This window comes from Brassica oleracea, chromosome C5, assembly GCF_000695525.1.
Source record: "Brassica oleracea var. oleracea cultivar TO1000 chromosome C5, BOL, whole genome shotgun sequence".
NCBI lineage: Eukaryota > Viridiplantae > Streptophyta > Magnoliopsida > Brassicales > Brassicaceae > Brassica > Brassica oleracea.
The window spans coordinates 25,124,217-25,131,097 of record NC_027752.1 but is presented as its reverse complement, the minus strand read 5'-3'; the positions used below and the strand labels follow the sequence as shown (position 1 = coordinate 25,131,097).

At 33.9% G+C, this 6,881-nt stretch overlaps 1 pseudogene; it reads left to right on the top strand.

Moving 5' to 3' along the window:
- Nucleotides 1–1,984: 1,984 nt before the first annotated feature.
- Nucleotides 1,985–2,899, top strand: LOC106344849 (annotated as a pseudogene).
- Nucleotides 2,900–6,881: the final 3,982 nt, after the last annotated feature.

The window sequence follows — 6,881 nt, the reverse complement described above, 5'->3', positions numbered from 1 at the left end:
GCTCAAACAACTATTGAGATTCACTGTTTAGTCTCAAGTGGCTCGAAATCTCATTGAACCCTATTTTCAACTTTAAACAAGCTCGAACGCTTAGCTAGTTTTACCACACGGTCTCAAAACGACCCAAGCTCTCATCGACCGTATCAAAAACAACGTCGATAAACTGCGTTCCTAGGCCAACAATGGCCCGCTAATTAGATTCCTGTTCAGATTCTATCTCGTAACACACTTGGAGGAGCGATATAAATTGCTCCTATAACCAAACCAAAGTAAAAGTTCGACAATCGACATGAAGCCAATCATTTTGCATTGACTTGATGATTCATTGGGATATATATTTCCAACACCTTTACACAAACACAAAAAAATAGACATAAACCCGAATCGACGCGAAATTAACGACCAGATTCACATCAAAAGCTCATAAATTAAAAAAACAACTCAATAAACATATTCATCATGGAAGTCCGATCTACCAAGAGAGATCAAGGGAAATCTTCATACTTCTCAAATCAGCAAACCCCATTGACAAGCTCGGCCCACTACATGTACAACAACAAGGTCCATCCAGCTAGCATCTCTCCCGTGACATTTTCAACAGGTTATATCGATACCTTGTCCGGACCTATGTACATAAACGAATTGATCACCCTCAAACGACTTGATGCATCTAGTGGCTTAGATCGAACTCATTTTTCGATCACGACAAACAAGCCAAGATCAAATGCTTAGACCGAACTCATGTTTCGATCTCGCTACCAAATGGAAAACGACGACTTTGCGAACTCTTTAAAGGAAAGTTGATTTAGATTCATGTTGTTTCAGTTGTTAAAAGGCTTCCCCGTTCTCCACACCTCACTTGAAGAACTAAGGGACAATTGTTGGTACTGGATTTCACACTAAATTCATCCCGCTAGAAGAATTAGAAAACCGGTTAGCTCCAACTCTAGTTAGGCTCAAACAGGCCCGTGAGATCTATCTCGTTGAATAAAGTAGGCCCGTAAAGCCCGCACAAATCTAATTAATATCTTGATCAAGTCAAATACCTTGAGGATTATCCTCCACATATCACGTAAGATGAATAACGATGAAAGAGTCAATCCTAAAAGTAAGGAGCATGTGAAACAACTAAGAACATGAAGAGATTGTCCTATAAAAGGACAAGAAAGGGATCTTCACGGTCTGGACTGGCTCGACGGAGGAGGGATCAAGCTCTAAGACCACAAACAAATACTTTATCATCACTTTGACACCTTTTTAAGAAAGTCACATGGCTCTTCCACGACATCTCTCTCTCACTACAAGAAAACATAGTCATTTATGACGGAAGAAATATTCGTCGGAAATTTCTGAGGAAATTCTGACGAATTTACGAGGAATATGAAATTTTACCATTCATCGGTATTTTGTCGGAAATATCCTAGGAATTTCCGACGAACTTTCTTTTGTCGATTATTGTCGGAAATAATCAACAAAATACCGATGATCCCCGAGGAAGATTAAATGATTTAAGGTATAGATTTGGAGTTTATATTTCGTATGATATTCGTCAGAAATTTCTGACGAATATCCGACGAAATGCAAATAAAATATAGCAAATTTGTCGAAAATTTCCGACGAAATTATTCCTAGTAAATATCCGACGAATTTCCGACAAACTGAGTTTTAGATAAAAAAATATTCAAAATAAATGTTAAACCGGATACCTACAAGATCACCATGACATATATTAAGTGTTAAATATGATGTGGGTTAATAATACCTCAATTATTTAAAGCTATATATATATTCTTGAGATGAATGCATCGACGGATACATAACCTTGCTCATTAACAATTTTACACTTAAGCAAATACTTTACGGTGATCCATCTTACAATCTTTAATTTGTGTGTTTTCAAATATTACTATGCATTTCGTCAGAAATTCGTCAGAAAATCTAATGAAATTCCGACGAGTTTTTTTTCCCCGGCAAGATAGAACCGATGACTTTTTGTCACCCGAAATTCATCGGAAATAGCTTGTTCCGACGGATTTCTGATGAAATCGTCTGTAGGAAACAAGCTGTTTTCTCGTATTTTGATCGGTCCAGAGATTTATTTTATATATAATTCATTTGGTAGCTTTGGTGGTGATATTTTTTTTACCAAAAAAAAAGACCAGTCCAGAGATGGAAGCGGGCAAAACACCGAAGCAGTAGCACTTGACGATAAAGGAGAAGAGATCCTGGGTTCGTTCGAGAACGCCGAGGTGAGATGTTCAGACGGAGAACGAGCGAAAGGGGATAAAGTCAAACGATACTTCGAGCTCACGTTCGAGAAGAAGCTCAGAGAGAAAGTCATGGGACCTTATCTGCGCCACGTCGTTGCGATATCAGAAGAGAGCAAGAAGAGTCTGAGAGTGGTGATTATAGCCAAGGTGTGGAGAAGAGCAACGGATGCGCTGGTGGCGCTGGTGTGAGCTGGGGGTGTATAAATCTCGAACATCCTTCCATGTTCGACACTTTGGCGATGGATCCGAGCGAAGAAGAAGATAAACGATGACTTTGAGAGGTTTCTCAAGAGTAAAGAGTTTTGAGAGTTGGTAAAGCATGGAAACGTGGCTACTTGTTGTATGAGCCACCAGGCACTGGTAAATCTAGCTTGATTGAAGCCATGGCTATTAATGACCTCAAATTCGATGTGTTTTGTTGTGAACAAACGCTAATCAAACTTGGCTAATCACCTCAAATTCGATGTGTTTTGTTGTGAACAAACGCGAATCAAACTTGAAAAAAACAAAAATGATTGCGGCAAATATTCGATGTGTTTTGTTGTATATTTACTATTATGTGAATAAAATCACTTTACAATCTCTTAGACCCATATTTATAGCAGCTTCATAATCTGATTTCCTTATCCTTTGAAAAATATATTATCTAGAATAGTAAATTTTCTTAATCCTATAAAGTGTACGTATGCACACTGAGATTTAAGACACATCAACATGTTTGATCTTGAGCTCACTAGTATTTATGACAATCGTGAGTTGAAGAGGGTTTTGTTTTCTACCATGAATCGTTCGATTTTGGTGATTGAGGGTATTAACTGCAATGCTGAGGTTAGAGACAGGGAAGAAGATGAGTCTCGAGAAGATGAAAATATAGAGGGAAGGTGACGTTATCTGGGATTCTGAATCTCATTGACGGGTTATGGTCAAGTTTTGGGGATGAGAGAATCATCGTGAACGTCTTCACGACTAATCATAAAGAACGGCTTGATCCTGCGTTACGTCCTGGGAGAATGGATATGCATTATGTCTTATTGTACATGTTTTAGATTTAGGACATTGTTTTCTAATAACCTGCTGATGCAAGACGATGATACTGAGGCTGTTCTTCGTAAAGTAATGAGTTTTGTTGAGAAGAGGAAGGTCGTGAGAAGCAAGGCAAAGGAATACATTTAATGATTTGTATTAATGGCATATTAAGCTTGTAGTGTACATTGAACCAAACATTTCCGACAACTTCAGACGGACTGCAAAATTTTCGTAGGAAATTCGTCATAAATTTCCGATGAATTCTCGACAAACTGAGTTTTAGATAAAAAATATTCAAAATAAATGTTAAAACGTATACAAGATCACCATGACATATATTAAGTGATAAATATGATGTGGGTTAATAATACCTCAATTATTTAAAGCTATATATATATTCTTGAGATGGATGCATCGACAGATACATAACCTTGCTTGTTAACATTTATACACATAAGCAAATACTTTACGGTGATCTATCTTACAATCTTTAATTTGTGTTTTCAAGAGTTTTCAAATATTATTATGAAGATTATAAACCCCTATAAATCATCAATTTATTATCAATGACTATCATCGGTCTATTTTTGCTATGTTTCTAAACCCCAATACATAATTCGTCGGAAATTTCTGACAAATTTATGACAAATTTATGACGAATTTATAACAAATATATTTCCGACGAATTTCCGACGAAAATGGTATATCCGTCAGAAATTCGTCGGAAATTGAAAATTGCCCTGGAAAAAAGGCGCCTAATTTTTCGTGAAGCGCCAATTCTGCTAGTATTTCTTTGTGTCAACGGAACTTTGGAACTTCTATCCTCCACTGGTATGCTTGCTAGCGAAGGCAAGGGATGCAGTCTCTCTCTCTCTTGGCTTTTGGAGAGGAGAAGGTAGAGAAGAAGAGATCATGTTTTGTATTGTATCGACCGCCCCACATGGTAGCGATCCAACTAAATATTTTGATTCCTGCGGCGTTTTCGCTAGACGGTCTTTGGCTGTAGTGCCTAAAAATTCTGACGAATTTCTGATAAACTCAATCCGTCAGAAATTTTTAATATAAAACATAAGCCCTTCTTCTTTCTTGTTTCTCCTCCCTCTCTCTAAACATACACAAATTCTCTCTGATTCTCTCTCTCTAATCCGGCGATTCTAAGCCTTAAACTCCTCAAATTCAACTCACAAATTATGTAAGTCATCTCCTTCCTTTTCTCATTTGACATATGTTACATTTTGATTGTAAAATTGTGAATTTTAGGTTTCGAATATTTGATTTATGTTAGGATGAAGAATTTTATGAATTACTGGTAGATTTTGTTGTTAGGTTGTGGTTTAGATAGGTTTTGATTGTGATTTTGTGGTTTGTTTATTTAATTTGTTGTTTTGAGAAATTTTTGAAGTTTTTATTATGTTATACAACGTTTTTCAGATTTTAAAACATTTTTGGAGTTTTTATAGTTTTTGAAAGTTTTATTAAAAAAAATATATATATATATATATATATATAATGTTTTCAAGTTTTTTTTTGTTTTGAAACGTTTTTATGATTTTATTAAATGTTTTAATCTTTTTATATAACATTTTAAGTTTTTTTTAAAAAAATTTAAGTTTGTTATAATTTATAAAACATTTTCTTGTTTCTAAAGTTTATTAAGACGTTTTTCACTTGTTTTTTAAAACCTTTTTAGCCCATAAAAGGTTTTTGTGTTTTTTAGATTTGAATAAAACGTTTTTAAACTTTTAGAAAACGGTTTCAATTACAAAATTTTTTTAAAAAAATATTAAAATGTTTTCTCTTTGTCTTAAAATATTTCAATTTATAAAACGTTTATAAAAACATTTATCATAAACAATTTTAAAAATAGGAAAATTGCCACAAATAGCACATTCATAGTACCACTTTTCATGTTTACACTAACCACTTTTAACATCACTTTTAATGAATGGTAAGAGACACTTATACCCCTAGGGTTAACTAATCTAGACTTAGGGTTTAGAGTTGAAGGGCGGGGTAGGGTTTTTGAAATGTGAAATTTAATATTCTAATAAATATATAAATAAAGACTTAAAAAATTTAAAATTTTTTTAAAAAAATAGTTTCAAACATAATTTTCGATTTTTAAAAAAAAATTTGAAAAAAACATAAAAAAAAAATTTAGAAAAAAAAAATTTCAAAAAAAAAAAATTTCAAAAAAGTTCGAATTTGAAAAAGTATAATTCGAAAACATAAAAAAAAATGAAGTTTTTTTTTAATTTTTTTTAATTCTTTTTATTTATTTAAATAATGATTTATTATATATATAGATAACAAGGGTATAAGAGTCTTTTGCCACTTAATGAAGAATATATTTTTGAAAATGTCCCTTTAGTGATGCTAAAGATGAAAAGTGGTACCGTGAAAGTGGTAAACATAAAATTTTCCCTTAAAAATAACTATATTACAAAAACGTTTTTCTAATTTTAAATTTTATTTTATTTATATATTAAAATTAAAATATTTCTTATAAACGATTTTTAAAATTTTTTCGTCTGAATTTCGCTTTCGTAATTTTGTCAGAATTTTTGTTCGTTGAAATTTCGTGAGAAATATAACAGTCGGAATTTCGTCGAAAATTTGTCCATCGGGTTTTCGTCGTACATTTTTCCATCTGAATTCCGTCAAAAACTTTTCTATCGGAATTTCGTGAGAAATTTGTCCGTTAGAAATTCGTCAAAAAATCTAACGAAATTCCGACGGATTTTCATAGGAAACAAGCTGTTTTCTTATAGTGTCTGGATCCACAACAGAAATAATAACAAGGGTTATTTCACAACTATGTTAACTAATCATCATGGTTACATAATGATTAAACAATTTTCCCACCATGGAATTGTTGAACAAGGAGGAAGGAGATACATTCCTTCCTGCTTATTCCACACGTGTGACCATGGGTCAAAGCAACCCGTGCTCTTCGGGGAGGCTGACGAATGGAGATTTTTTTCGTTTCTTTTTTGTAAACTGCATTGCATTCATAAATTACGGAAATGCAGTTTACAAAAATGGAGTATACAAATGGAATTTACGTCTCCATATTCAACAAAGACAAGAGTTCCTGTCCTTTAGAGATCAGGATATAACGAGATCATATTCAGTCGGTTCGAGCCTTCGAATATGTTATTTAATCGATCACAAACGACGTCTTATTCTAGACGATAACAAACGAAAGCCGATGACTTGCGGTACATAGACGAAACCAATGTCTCCCTTTGAGACAGATGGAACCGACATCTCATTGGAGAAGATGATAATCAAATTACGTTTAGACTTGATCCTACAACGGGTACGTAGGTGATATCACTCAAATTACCCAGACTTTTACTCTTTCAAATAAGAGGTTCAATTGTATTACTTAGGGATCGAATCCACATGAAGCGTGGACACACAATAACATCAATCCAGTCGCGATTAAGCTAGGCTAGTAATTTAATAATGCATCAAATATAGTAAAGCAGGTGAACAAGACAGTTATTCAGTAGATTGATGAGTTGTTTGATGGAAGGAAGGTTGTTAGATCTAGGGTTTCAGACAATCAAGATTATAGAG